The sequence below is a fragment of the Mesoplodon mirus genome (genome assembly GCF_964341445.2).
Source record: "Mesoplodon mirus genome assembly, chromosome: 17".
In the NCBI taxonomy this organism is placed as follows: Eukaryota; Metazoa; Chordata; class Mammalia; order Artiodactyla; family Ziphiidae; genus Mesoplodon; species Mesoplodon mirus.
Genome location: NC_138993.1, coordinates 33,182,627 through 33,198,501, shown reverse-complemented (window position 1 = coordinate 33,198,501; position 15,875 = coordinate 33,182,627).

Sequence of the window (15,875 nt, the reverse complement as noted above, 5' to 3'; positions counted from 1 at the left end):
AGTGGTTGAGAGTCCGCCTGCCGATGCAGGGGACACGGGTTCGTGCCCCGATCCCGGAAGATCCCACATGCCGCGGAGCGGCTGGGCCCGCGAGCCATGGCCGCGGAGCCTGTGTGTCCGGAGCCTGTGCTCCGCAACGGGAGAGGCCACAGCAGTGAGAGGCCCGCGTACAGCAAAAAAAAAAAAAAAAAAAAAAAAGATCAGTATGAAGAAATGGAATGAGTTTTAGTGTAGAAGCCACATGATTCAATTTGTGCTGTGAAAGGTTACTTTGTTATTTGGTGAACAGTAAAAACAGGAAATTACTGTGATAATAGTAGAGTTGAAGAGAAGTAGAGGGTAGAATTAGGATTGTAGCAGTGTCAGAAACAAAGTGAGGAGATCGAAGGTCTGTTCTGAAGATAAAATTAATGTCAGAGAAAATTACATAAAACAGTAAGAGATCAAAAATGTATACAGTTCTCATTCTCTAAGGATGCTTCAGTTATTTCAACTGATTTCTCTGTCTTCATAAAGTTCTACAGACATTAAAAAATAAAAATAAAAACCTCCTTATTATTCATAGCACTGACAGTACTGCCCAGGCCACTCTAAGTCACACAACTTCTTCCTGGGAAAAGAACATAGAACTATCAGAAACATGTCAGAATATCACAAACACTTTCGATCATCTGTACAAACTGTAAAATGTGTTATTATTTTACTTGTTCCCTAAGTTTTAAATTTTCATAGAGAGAAAAGTAAAGACTTTCACTACCACAGCCAACTAACCTGTGCCCCTATTTCCCAACACATTTGTTTCTCTCTGACCCTGCTTCCTAGAATAATAAAATAAGCCAAGGCTTACTAGGCACCAACACTGCTCGTAACACTTGTAAATATTAACTGGCTTAACCCTGAGAGGAAGTTACTTTTAATTATCCCCATTCACTATTCATGAATTCAAACATGTTTATTGTTGCCCCAGCTTTAGGTTTTAGAAGGAGCTTGGAGCCACACTGACATCAGACAGTGCGTTGTAACCTGCCTTAGTTAAACGTGCTTTGACCTTGTGTCTTTGCTGATTAATTTTGGTAAAAATAGCCGATCAAGATCAACAAAAATTTAGAAAACACATTGGGTAAAAGAATCAACATCTCCCCCAACAGACTGAGAATGAGCGATTTCTCTATTACAAGGAGATAAATAGGAAATAGAAATGCAAGCAAATTTCTAAGCAAATAAACTCTGTATTACCAAGTATTTCAAATGTTGCTGAGTATACAGAATGGAACCAGCCAGAATCCAAACATCCCACATAAAACTGGGAGAAAAAAAAGAAAAAAGGGTATAACATCTGGATATGTAAAACTCAGCTTTAATTTCAGTTTTGTTTTGTTTTTCAGCTGTCACACTCCAAAACAGATTAAACTGAAATCTCTCTTAGGAGCCAGGAGACCCACGGGAGCGTGTTGACAGCCAGAGGAGCCACAGCCTTGGCACGAAGTCCTAACTTACCAGCACTTAAGTACTAAGCCTGTAACGAATGGTTCACAGTGGTACTAAGTCTGTAAAGCACAGTTCATCGTGGTTCTCAACCTTGGCAACACCTTAAAATCACCTGGGGTGCTTTCTTAAAATACCACCCCAGAGATTCTTTTCAGCTGCCCTCAGGTGGGCCCTGGGAACCGGTGCTTCTTACAAACCCCTGGGTGATTCTACTGTGCCGACAAAGCTGGAGAACCACCTCTGGAAAGCTGAGCCTCAGGGGTTGGCATGCTGTAACATGCTTTTGGGCTTATCCCTGCCTGGAAAGGCAAGAAAATCACAGGACGCTGAAGCCAGCTTCTGAGTTCCTGCAGTCGCTATAAGCAGGGGGCTGAACCTCTCTCTCCCTGCTGAGCTCCCAGCGGGAGAAACCACTTGAGAGCACCACCCTCTGGAAAACTTCACTGTCAGCCAAGCTAGCCGCTGCCCACAACTTCTTCCAAAACTTACCTGCCTCAACATAACATGTTAACAATCTTGAAGCGCCAATAAAAGTATAGTTTTCCTCATTGCTAGTATGAATTAGGTAACTGTGAATTAGACAGAGCGCTGAGTGAAGAAACTGAGTACCTAATATGTGTTAGATGTTTTAATTACTTTGCTTTCAATCCTTACCACAGCTCCGTGAGGAAGGAGTTGTTTTATTTTAGTCTTCCAGGAGGAAACTGGGGCTCAGGGAGATGAGTCACTGATTTCTCAAGGTCACGGGGCTACTGAAAGGAACAATGGGAGGAGACCCAATCTGGATTTTACTATCCCACACTGCCCCCTATGGCAGCAGCTGTCAATGCAAGTGCAAGTTCAAAGAACTTAAAATGCCTGAAGGCGGCCAGCTTGAAATCTTCCCGGTGGACCTAATTGGCTGTGATTGCTCTTTCCTCCCAACACTTACAGCCTTTCTGTTGGTACCACTGGCTTACAGCTGAACTCTTACCGCCTTTGGTTAATTGCCAGTTCATGTGCTTTCAGCTCATCGCGATTACAAGCAAGCTCAAACCAGTAAAGGCGGTCTTTGGTATTTTTCATCCAACTGAGAGCCTAAAATTGCCTTAGGCAATGCTTCTCAAACTATTATGGCCTTATGAATCACCTATGGACCTTGTTAAAATGCAGATTCTCATGCACCCCTCCAACCTCCATCTTACCAGCTTCATCCGTATGCCCCCATCTTTCTATGTCCCTTTTCTTTACAGAAAAATTTGCCTGTCTCTTGGCTTTTCCAGTTGGGATCCAGTATCCTTAGAGACAGCAAAGAATTAGAAATAACAAATAACTTTACATGCACAAACACTCAGTTCTCTGTAAACACTTACTAAATTAATAAATGGTTTTGCCCTCCTGTAAACAGGTCAACCCCAATGGATCCTCAATATTGAGTTCTAGAAAGCTCTACTGTTAAAAAAAAAATTAGGTGTGAAAATACGAAGAAGTAACAGGTATCTATAAAAGTCCCTCTTAATTGGATTCATTTCAGCCTCTTTTCACAAAGAGAAAAGAATAAATCAAAGGTACCACCAATATTTAGATGGAATTTCAGAAAGAGTGCAGGGGCAAGGACATCAGGATGTCAGAAATGCTGTTTGATACTCTTAAAGCACACATCTTCCTATGATAGTCTTAAACTATATAGAGAAACGTGTAGGAAATGCCCAGCCCTGTGCAATTTGTATGATTCACTTGATACATACTAAAGTTGTCTCATGGGTGAACTGAGGATATTACTACTTCAAATATGGGTTTGTCATAAAGAGTAAAGGAAATGGCAGATGTGTTTCTCAGTAGTTACCACTAAGTAGATACTCAGTACATGTTCAGTTCCAGCTTATGTTGGTAGCTCTTTTCATCCCAGGGGTATGGGGAAGAAGGGTAGCAAATACTTAGTCAACATGTTTGTTTGTTGAACTTATAAAAAAGAAAGCTCTGACCATGGCAAAGATTTTATATGTTAAGCAATCTTAGCTCTTGTAGCCTTCCAAAATCATATGAAAGGAGATATCAAGTTCTAAAAAATATAGTTCTCCATGTACAATCCAATTGCACCCAGGGGCAGGGAAAGAGGGAATGATGAAAACAACCTGATGATAGAAAAAGTCCCATTACAGCAAAAAAGTTCATAGGGAAAGATCAAATCATAGTACCAGATAATAGGCACTCTAGTAAAGCAGTGACATTAAAATAACTATAAAAGAAAATCTGAAAAAGAACCTTACCTAAGGGAAAAGTAAGAAAAAGGAAACAATGATTGTTAATAGAACAAAATTTAGCCTATATATTTAAGATAGGCAAACAAGATATCATTCTCAGAGAGAAATTTTTATTAAAATTAAAGTCATACATAAATTGTCCAGTTGAGTAACAGTCCCCACAAACAAAACCTACAGCAAGATGTCAGAGCTAAAATATTCATGGCAAATCAAAAACAAAACAAAACAAGAAAGTGCAAGATATTTTATATTACATATTTACTTAGCGATAAAATCATCTTTTCTATTTCTTCCTAAAACTTCTGAGCATTCAACTAGCAATTGCCCTTAATGTACTATTGCATCTATTCAATATTTTGTTAATTAGGTTACACACAATAAAATCCAGGGGCTACAGAGAACACATTCAAGGTGGATGGGCTCAATACAGAATTCTATTATATGTGATTACATTTCTAAGGCCAGAAAGAAAGCCCAAGGGAATGAAGGTAATTGCCATGCTATACACATGTGGAAAATGTCATACTATCTCCTCTCCTGGAGGTTTCTGAGGAGTGTATTTTATTCCATGGGAAGCCTGAGGCATGTTAGAACCCCTCAGCCCATGTGTACTCCCCTCCTTTGTCTCCCCTCCACAATAAGTGCGGTGCCTTAAGTGTCTACTCTCAAGACTGTACTCTGGTTTGGGTTTGGGTTTGTTTTGTGTCAGATTCACCTGCCCATCTTCCTGCATCTTACTAATGCTGTAACTCTGATGAGTCACCACCACCTAGAGACCTGTGAGGTTTATTAGAAAGCGTTCTCAAATCTTGAGCCAAGAAAGAAAAGTAAGAGCTAGTTAAACATCATTAAGGACTGTTGTCTCAAAAAAGCCATTAGAGACGTACCACAGCTCAGCACATTCATTCATGTTTTCTACTGAGAAATGAAACTTAAAAAAAAATGTTAGTACTAATAATTCAAGTACTTTGTCTAACAAAAACCAGCGTAAAAACTGGAGATGTCAGTTCATCTCAAGTTCAATTTCCGGATGAGGATGGGGAATCACGCCCTTGACTTCAGAACACATCTTATGACTTCTTAGAAGAGTTATTCACCTACCTGGTAAATTCCAAAGGTTCTGGAAAATCATCCCCAACTCAACTACATCATATACCCACATCTACCAGAAATGTACTTTCTCCACATCTTGAATGATATGTATATATATTTTTTCTTTTGGGGGGGGCTGGGTTTGGTCTTCATTGCTGCACACGGGCTTTCTCTAGTTGTGGTGAGTGGGGGCTACTCTTCATTGTAGTGCACAGGCTTCTCACTGCAGTAGCTTCTCTTGCTGCGGAGCACAGGCTCTAGGTGCACGGGCTTCAGTAGTTGTGGCACGCAGGCTTAGTAGTTGTGGCACACGGGCTTGATTGCTCTGCGGCATGTGGGATCTTCCTGGACGAGGGGTCAAACCTGTGTCCCCTGAATTGGCAGGCAGATTCTTAACCACTGCACCACCAGGGAAGTCCTTTGGATGACATTTTTATTATAGTTATTATTAGTATTAGTATTATAGCTGCTTCTCTTGGTTTCCAGTTGTCCTCCACTTGGATGCAGGTAGTCTTAGAAAGGTAACACTTCAAGACTTATATACTTGTGTGTTCTAAGTTATCTATCCCTTTACTGAGAGCTGCAGTGGTGAACAGATCTAATGAGGAGTGTGAGAGGACACAGATACCTGGGAGGAAAGCAGGAGCAGGAAGGGAGCACTAAGGGTTCTGAAATCAAGCTGATCTCCCCACAGTTTTACCTAAGGCTTCAGCAGGGCAAACACTTACATAAATGAAATCATAAATAGAACAAAAAACATTTAAAAGAGGTAAGCCCAGAGCTGTTCTGATTGATGCTACAATTGAAGCCTGGACCTCTGACCACTGTACTTGTCCTTCCAGACCCTGAGGCAGTTCAGAGAAATGCTAGGCTCTCAGGAAAGATGCTTTGAAAACCACCAGTCCATTGGAAGTTGATATAGTGAAAGAAATCCTCTCTAAGAACCATTCCTTCTCTTAAATCTTCAATCAAGAATTTATGATTTCAGGGGCTTCCCTGGTGGCGCAGTGGTTGAGAGTCCGCCTGCCGATGCAGGGGACACGGGTTCGTGCCCCGATCCCGGAAGATCCCACATGCCGCGGAGCGGCTGGGCCCGCGAGCCATGGCCGCGGAGCCTGTGTGTCCGGAGCCTGTGCTCCGCAACGGGAGAGGCCACAGCAGTGAGAGGCCCGCGTACAGCAAAAAAAAAAAAAAAAAAAAAAAAAAAAAAAAAAAAAGAATTTATGATTTCAGAAATTAATATCTGGATAAATAGTTGGGAGGATGAATGCAAGAAAGAAAAGCATGATAAATTGTTGTTTTTCATCCAGATCCTTTTTGCTATTAGCATCTCTATTTTCAAATAACTTGGGACTAGCTTAAGCAAAGGTAAGGTAGAATGAGGGAGTCTCTCCCATCCATCGACAGGGAGGAACACTCCTCATGCTCAGATGCTAAAGACCTATGGAAACACAGCCATTCCCTTTTCTCCGTATCCTGTTTCTATGTCTCTCTTGCTGCAGATGGGGTTTATTCTAGCCTAAGCCCATGTGAAGGAAATGGTCACTGTAACTAACCCCTGATTTATACCTCTGTTCATGAAATCAGCCAGAATAATTCCAAATCCAAGTTTTCTAAAAAGTACTTTGCTCAGCCCAACTTGAGTGGAGCATCCCTGATCCAATCAGAAAAATCTGGCTGACAATTCTGCAGTGGGTAGGGCAAGTTTCAGAAAAGAGAGCAGGCACAACATTGTAAATCAACTATACTTCAATAAAATGTTTTTAAAAACAGAAAAGAGAGCAAGGTGTTGAGAAAACTAATAATAGCAACCAGCACTCCCTTCCTGGAAGCCTATGGCCCCTGATACAGCAGTGATGTGCTGGGCCAGCTTGTACCAGTTGGTGAGAACTGATTCTACCCTCACTTCCCAACTCCATGTTCAATGATGTCATACTGATAGCTCAAAATCAACTATGGTAGGAGTATTTATACCATGAAAACTGGCAAATGCTATAAATCAGGGATTCTTTTTTCAGAGAATCAGTTTACCAACACACTACTGTCACATAAGTCTCCATGATTTGTGATTTTGGGCACAGCCACATTAACTTCTACTCACACACTGTAAAGTTCTGCAGATAGGCTTAGTACGTTTTTCCTCACAAGCATAGTCCTCTAGAAGGAACTCTGTCCACCTGTTCACCCAGGTATGTTTATATGTTTAAGAAAGAAAATAAAATAAGACGTGCATCACCATGAGTCAAATGCATCACATTTCTGATTCAACACAAAGCCTTTTGTCTACTATACTTATTATAAGGTTAGATATATGTTAGAATGATCTTGAAAATTATCCATATTCTTGGTTAAAATAGAAAATAGCAACTGGAGAAATCTAGGGCAGAAAGTGTGAAGAAATAGTAAAAGTCACAAGAGCACTTACTGGAATACAGTAGGAGATCAATAAAGGTTTGGGAAAGGATGAAGGGAAGAAAGGAAGTGGGAAAGAGGGGAGGGGGTACGGGGCGGAAGGGAGAGAGGGAGGGCAGAGAATACAAAGGGAAACAATGAGCTGTCGATCAAAGGAGACAACCTCTCACTGAGAATAGAAGCATAATAACATATTAAGTGATAATATGAAAGTAGTCATTTATTCAACAAACTGTATAAAATGCTGAACCTGTGTCAGGGGCTGGGCACACAATGCTTAGTAAGACATGGTCTTCACCTTGGGCAATGTAGAGTTTAGTGGAGGAGACCTGCAAGTAACATCATCTTAATACTGGTAAATGTTATGCTTAGTTAACCAGGGGTGCTGAGGGAAACCACAGAGAATCTTCTAACCCAAACTTGGCAGTCAGAAAAGACCTAACAGAGAAGGGAACACCTAAACCAAGCCCCAGAGAACACACAAAAACTCCGCAAATGAAAAGGATGAGGCCAAGGGCATTTCAGATGGAGGAGGAAAAGCAAAAAGGTTTGGTGTGAGTAGGAATTGGCAATCATGGGTCTGAAGTAAGCTTAGACTGGCTGAGTGTAGTGTGTGAGAGAGGAAGTGGAGATAAAATCCACTGGGGGTCAAGAAGGTATTGCGTGCAGACTGTGAATTGGGACTTTAAGGACAAAAGTGAACTATCTAAGGGTTTAAAGAAAATAACACTTTAGAAAAATCGCAAAGTCCTGATTATTTTATCTCCTGAGTAGCTCTCACGTTAGTCACTTTGCTTCTTCACCATCAAAACCTTTCTCTTTCAACCGGAATGACACCACAACCTCCAGCTGGCCTCTCTGTCCCGACTCTGTCCCACTCCTAAACTAGGGAAAGACGGGAGACAAGCTGATGGCTACAACATCAGTTGTGTTGAGAGAAAAAGATTGTGGTCATGAAATAAGGAGGTGGAACAGTTTGAGAGCTATCCAGAGGATAAAGTAAGCAGGATTTGCTGAGTAACAGGACTCAGGAGGCAGGAGTTCAGAGAGGTTCCCAGGTTCCTGACTTGGGCAGCTGGATGGATGGTGCTGTTTTTTTTTTTTTTTTTTTTTTTTTTTTTTTTTTTTTTTTTTTTGTGGTACGCGGGCCTCTCACTGTTGTGGCCTCTCCCGTTGCGGAGCACAGGCTCCGGATGCGCAGGCCCAGTGGCCATGGCTCACGGGCCCAGCCGCTCCGCGGCATATGGGATCCTCCCAGACCGGGGCACGAACCCGTATCCCCTGCATCGGCAGGCGGACTCTCAACCACTGCGCCACCAGGGAGGCCCGGATGGTGCTGTTTTTGACTATGAGAAAAAATTTTTGTTTTAAATAGGTTTAGTGGGGTATATCAGGAATTTAATTTTGAGCTTGAGGTGCTGTGGGACTTCCTGGAAGAGGTGTATAGTAGGCAGTTAACTAGAAAAAACACAAAAGAGGGATTATCCTCAGTGTTTTATATCTTGGGTTTTGAGAGGTCAATAACAGGGGCATGAACAGACAGAAGAATTATCCCCTTTGATTATACATACATGCCATGTTCATGTGAAAGGATTTCAATCTAAAATGGAGCCAGGGGGTATGAAATGGAGAATCTCATACCCGTACCCCCAGAAGAACAGAATTTAAGAATGGAAGGACTGGTTTCCTTTAAATGCTTGATTTATGGAAGACTGAGATTTATCTCCTGACCAATGAACATCTGCCAAGAAGCTCTCCGCATCTCCAGGTCAACGAACTTACTGCTCGTGCTCTGGCTGTACTTCCTCCACTTTGCACTCCATAAATATAGCCCACCCCCAACCTTCAAAGGACTTGCCTGTAACTTGCTACAGCATGCGTTTCCAGAATTTCAATTCCTCAGCTGTTCGCTAATAAACTCAATTTCTCATAATTTCATCTTGCCTCAGTTTAACTCTTTATTTAGGTTGACATTTGGGAAACTTATGTTGCCAATGTTTCCTTCCTGATTTAGAGAGAATATGGTCGTCAGCCTCCAAGATGGCCCCTAAAGATCCCTGCCACCTGGTATGCGTGTCCTTGTGAAGGCTTCTCCCACACTGAACAGGGCTGACTTGCGTGACCAATAAGATACTGTGAAAATGGCAAATGTGACTTCTGAGGCTAGGTTATAAAAGACATAGCAACTTCTATCCTGCTGTCTTTTGGATCTCTCACTCTGGGGGACATGTCACGAGGTTACCCAAGCAGCCTGACAGAGAGACTCACATGCTGAGGAACTGGGACCTCTTGCCAGCAGCCATGGGAGCAAACCATCCTGGGACAGACACTCCCAGTCGAGCCCCTAGCTGACTGACACTCAACCATCATCCTGACTGTAACCACATGAGAAACCCTCAGCCAGAACCACCCAACTAAGCTGTTTCCGAATTCTTGACCCACAGAAACTGTGAGATTAAAATGTTTACTGTTTTAAGCCACTAAATTCTGAGGGTAATTTGTTACACTGCAACAGATTAATAATACAGAAACTTACTTACCAGGTCATAGCAAAAAAGCTGGAGAACTGTAGGCCTCACGGAGGGGTTCCTGCCCTGTAAAACTTAGGCAGTAGTAAAACTTCAGCATGCAACACAATCAACTGAAGGGATTACCAAAACACAGATTTCTGGTCCCCAACCAAGAGTTTCTGATTCAGTGGATCTGAGGATTTGCAATTCTGTGGTGAGTTCCAGGGATCTGATCAAGGAAAAAGATGTGACCATAAGATCATCAAGCTTTATTTGAGTGACACTTTGACTTGTTTGCATATTGGAAAAGTCCCTCACAAAATAAGTCAATCCAGAGGCTACCACCCAGAAAGGGGATCATGTGTCTATCTGTTGTTGTTTAGCTGCCCAACAGAGAGGCTCTGGGTCACAGAGCTCTGAAGGTCACCAGGAGCTTGGAGCCTTATTTATAGTTGCAGGATTTACCTTATCTTTTCTGTGGTTAGAAGAAGGGTGCAATTTCATGGGATAAACAAAGTAGGCAGGATCTATATGGTTAAAAATCTGCTTACTAGAGCCGTACTTTAAAAAATGGACATGATAAAGAAAGTGTGGTGTGTATATACATATGTGTGTGTGTGTGTATATATATACACACACACATAATGGAACATTACTCAACCATAAGAAAGAATGAAATCTTGCCATTTGTGACAACATGATGGACCCACTTGGTATTATGCTAAGTGAAATAAGTCAGACAGAGAAAGACAAATACCATATGATTTCACTTATATGTGGAATCTAAAAAACAAAACAAAACAAAACAAATGAACAAACAAAACAGAAACAAAGTCATAGATACAGAGAACAAACATGTGCTTGCCAGAGGGGAAGAGAAATGAGGGGGAGGAAAGAAATAGATGAGGGAGATTGAGGGGTACAAACTTCCAGCTGCATAAAAATAAATGGGTCAAGGGTATGAAATGTACAGTGTGGGGAATATAGTCAATAACTATGTCATATCTTTGTATGGTGACATATCGTAACTAGATTTATCATGGTGATCAATTTGATATGTGTAGAAATATTGAATCACTAGGTTGTGTAACAGAAACTAACATAGTGTTGTAGGTCAATTATACTTCAAAAACAAACAAAGTCATAAAAAAAGATCAGATTTGTGCTGCCAGAGGCGGGGGTAAGGGCAGGGAGCATAATTGGATGAAAGCATTCAAAATGTAAAAACTTCCAATTATAAGATAAATAAGTACTAGGGATGTAATGAATTAACCCTGCTGTATGTTGCATATGAAAGTTATAAAGAGAGTAAATCCTAAGAGTTCTCATCACAAGAAAACTAATTTTTTCTATTTCTTTAATTTTGTATCTAGATGAGTGTTTACTAAACTTGTGATAATCACTTAATGATGTATGTAAATCAAATCATTATGCTGTAGACTTTAAATATATACAGTGCTGTATAACAATTAGATCTCAATAAAACTGGAAGAAAACAATGGATACGTAAAAATGGAGCTGGGTGCCAGTGGACTTTTGAGTTAACTGGTCCCAGACTGCTATGAAAAAGTAAACAACATAGGACCAACATACAAAGGTCATCTTTAGCTCATTTATACAACCTGTCTCCAGGGGATCCTAATGCTGCTGGTTCAAGAACACACTTTGCAAACCATTGACCTAGAGGCTTCCTGTGGGCAGAGTCGCTCTGGAAATGAGGGTGAGGGCCAGTTTCTTCTCCCAGACTGACATATCAAATAAAGTCTCGTGCACTGGGGAGAAGGAACAAGGGAAGGAGAGAGATGTTATTGTAGCAGAAGTTCTATGCACACAGAAGGAAGCATTAGAACTGAGGAAGAAATATTCTGTCCCCATATTCTAAAAAAACAAACATATTTTTTTATTGGAACTTTTTTTCATTGTTGAGAAGCAAGAGCTCCAATGAGGACTGCCTAGTTTTCTATAAACAGAAACCAGTTTCATTACCCTGACAAACAACAGTACTTTGCCTGTGGGTGGCAAAAGCTGTTTATACATTCTTACCTTTTAAGTAATCGATGACTGAAAAGGATTATCTCACAAGTATTCTCAACAGACTTTCTTTAAAGAATTCCAAGAAATACATCTATTTTCAGTGTTACAAAAGGTATATAAACTGAGATCTCCTATTAAAGCTGTTTCCTTAATTCAGTTTTTAGTTTCTTTTCATTTGTTCTTCACAACATTCACGTCCCCATATTCATCCACTAGTTCAATCACCAATTTATTCATCTAGTCTTGCATTGAGAACTGCCCTGGGTGCTTTGAGCTGATGGATGTTGAAGCCACAGCTAGGAATGAAAAAACAAACAAAAACTTTTTTTTTTCCCCACTGAGACCTATATAAAGAAAATTCAGGAAAATTTGGTTACTGGAAGATTTTGACATGCTGCTCTCAGCTATGTTTTTTCTTTCCCTCCTCCCCTTCACATTTAAAGGAATTAACACTAAATTAGCGTGAAAACTTCAAGAGGGAAAAGACAACAGAACCACCATCCTGACAAAGGAAAACTCCACCATGAGATTTAGTGAAGAGAAATGTGTCACTTTACATGGTAGTTTTAATGACAGATGCTGAATCTTCAGTAGGTTTTGTACTTCTTCCTGGCTGAAATCTCAAGCTGGCCAGAAGCTCCAGCCTCTTCGTCCTGTCCGTGTTGATACCAGTTGCCTAAGTACTGGTCATTATCCCCTATCAAGTGCCTGCTCTCCAGCCTTGAACATTTCTTCTTGATTCATTATAATTAAAGAGCTAGTGTAGCCATTCAAATTCACATTGTCAATGACCATGTAATCATCTTCCCTAGTGACCAGAATTCTTTTCTTTTTATGAGGTTACAATTCAATTTCTTCCAGCCATAAGGTCAAAAGAATCTGGAACAGTTAGCCTTCCCTGTGACTCTGGTGCATATAAAAAAGACCTCTTAAATGGAAGGTGTCAAATTAAGAAATAATATACATTTGACTAGTGAAGTCAATTAGACATAAAAATTAAAGACTGTGGATATTTTCCTGTTACTGGAAGTGATGCTTGACACTCCACTTATCAATTTAAGACACATCAGTGTCCCTTAGAAATGTTAAAGTAATTTGTAAGTTGGAAGAGAATTAAAATGGCTCAAAGCCTGGGAGAATACTGACCAGGAGATTAAGATAATGTGCTCATGTCTGTTTCGTTTAATAATTTGTCCATCACTTTATTTTTTTCCCTTCTCAGATTTGCTTAAGTTCTTCTAAAATAGATTTTGTTACTTTCCCTACTAATGAGGCTTTTTACATTTTGTAAAGGATTCTGATTATTAGGTCACTACACACAGCTAAGTGCCATGAGCAGATTTAGCCTCTGGCTTCCAAGACGTTAACACTGACCAGGGAAGACTTCTCCTTTTTCCTATCATCCTGAAATTTACTGTTGACCTTCCTCTTCACCTACAGGTTTCAATTTAACTTCTACACACACACCCTTCCCCAACTCCCTGTGCCTTTATCCTTCTTTCACCTCCAAGATAGTTGTTTTCAGCAGTGAGACTGGAAGCCTTTCAGGTCTAAGTTCAATAGGAAGTCTCTGTCAAGTCTCCATCTGTGTGTCTCAAGGGGATTTCCAGAAAGGAGGCTGCCTATGATAGCCACAGTGCTCCTACCACCATAGCTCAAAGGGACTGCTGGAAGGACGAGGTGTGTGACCCACAGCCAGCAACCTCCAAACTCTGCATTTCAGCTACCCTGAGATTCCAGGAAGTCAAATCGACCACCTCATCAGGAACAAAGGCAGGTGATCTTCATTCAAATACATCTAAGTAATGATTCTGAACCCTGAAGAACAAACAAGATCCAGCTCCTGAACTTCTTGAAGTTGTTGCTGGTACCTCTTGGTCTCATAAGAGAAATAACTGTTGTTACTACCACCCAGAATCCATTTACTTTTCTTTTGATAACTATACCTCAATTTCCCTCTGTGTAACACGCTTTCCCTGCTCTCAGCCAACACGCTTTGGATCACAGTTTGCATGGCTTTGTGTGCCATGCAAAATGGACTGGGTGATACGAGTTCTCTGACCTGGCAGTTCTTTGACCTATTCCTGGATAGTAACTTTCTCCTCCAGGCTATCCTTTCCCACAGCACACCATGAGCATAGATTTTGCCTGGATCTTCTGTACCTTTGAAATAACGAACCCAATACCCCATTCTCTGAGTACAATATCAATCTTCCCAGTTGTTTCATTTAACACTTCCTCCAGGTCCTAGACCCCTCTCTTCTCTATGACCATGCTCTATCTTCACATCTTCCCTACCCACCTACAATCCTTAGACCCTTGCTTCAACCCTTACCTGTATCTTCCTTCCCCATTTTCCTTCTGCCTCACCAACCTGACATATCACTTATCATATATTATCCTAATTGTCTATTTAATTCTTTATCTTCCCTGTGAAACTACAGGCTATGAGAAGCATGGACTTTTTGATAACCATTGGATCCTCAGTGTCCAGCATCACTGTGCTTGACAAATAGCAGACAATTAACAAACTTATTCACCCAAAATATATCTCTTATGAATTGACTATGGGATGGAAACTGTGTTGAGTACTGAGAATGTGATGATCAGAAAATATTCAATATGAACTCAGCCCTGCCTCTCAGAGCTTAGTCTATTGGGTATGAAAGCAAAGCAGTGGCAACACTGCACTGAGTAAGACATGGTCCTGCAAGTCCAGGCAGTGACCAAGAACAAAGAGAGTGGTGTTCATTGCAGAGTAGTTTCAGAAGAACTTGCAATTCAGAGAATTAGCTGCCAAGTGGTCAACTCATAGACAAATACATGATAAACAATTTCTTTCCCAAATATATTGAGGAAGTTGTCTCTTGAAATTAGAGACATTGACGCTTGCTACATATGTACTAAGAATTGGCCAAAGATCGTAAAATGAAATAAGTTTTGATATGTTTCCTTGACAACAGGGATAAGGGAGCGATACCACAAAAGGAAGTGGCAAAACTTTTTAAAACTTTTAAAACTATTTTACTAACCTGGAATCATTTTCAACAGATTGTACTGAGCACATGTATTATGTTTTCCCCTGGGATTTCCAGGCCTTGAGCCTCTCAAAGATCCATAAACATTGAACACTACTAATGGAAAAGGAGCATATAACACACCTGATGAAACATTTAGATGATAATAAACTGGGAGAATATGCAAAAGTCTGAGAAAGACAGAAGAAAAAATTATAAATGGCAGTTATATGAATCCAAATAACAAAGTAACCAAATCTTAAGCACATGAATTAACATATTTTAATGGCAAAAAGAAAATAGTAAAATGAGAACTGCACAATAACAAAGGCCAAATTAGATAAAAATCTTAAATACAAAAGGGTAACCATTGGACTGCTTTAAATTTCAAGGACTCAGAAAAAAAAATATTGAAAAGGACCCCATGATCATATCAGGATGCATTGATAGTGTCCCAGGCAGGTACAGGGTATTCTTGAATCTGAGTCTGGGTAGAATTTACAGTTAAATGAGGTGACCACTTAAAATACTAATTGATATGTAAACAAACAAACAAAAAAATCAACAAAGAAGGGACCAGAGAGTCTCTTAGGGATTCTAGGGAAAGCCAAAATTCCCTGGACCCACTAGGAACATAGTGGAAAATGGGCAAACTGCAAAGCACAAAATGAACAAGAGAAAGGATTAGACAAACGTTAAGGAATTAAAGGAGATGAATATTTACGGTCTAGTTCAGGATTCATATCAAGTTGGAAAGCTTGACTTTGAATGATACAGAGAAGAACTCAGACATCAGAAAAAGAAAGATATCCTTATTTGTTCTATTTCACTGAAGAACCCCAATTAATACAGCAATCATTCTTTATATGTGTGTGTGCATATATATATATACACACACATATATACATACATATACATACATATGTATATGTACACATATGTGTATATATGTATACATGTGTGTATATATGTGTATACATACATATACATATGTATATGTATGTATATACATATACATATGTATGTATGTATACACATATATATATATATACACACACATATATACATATATATGGAAA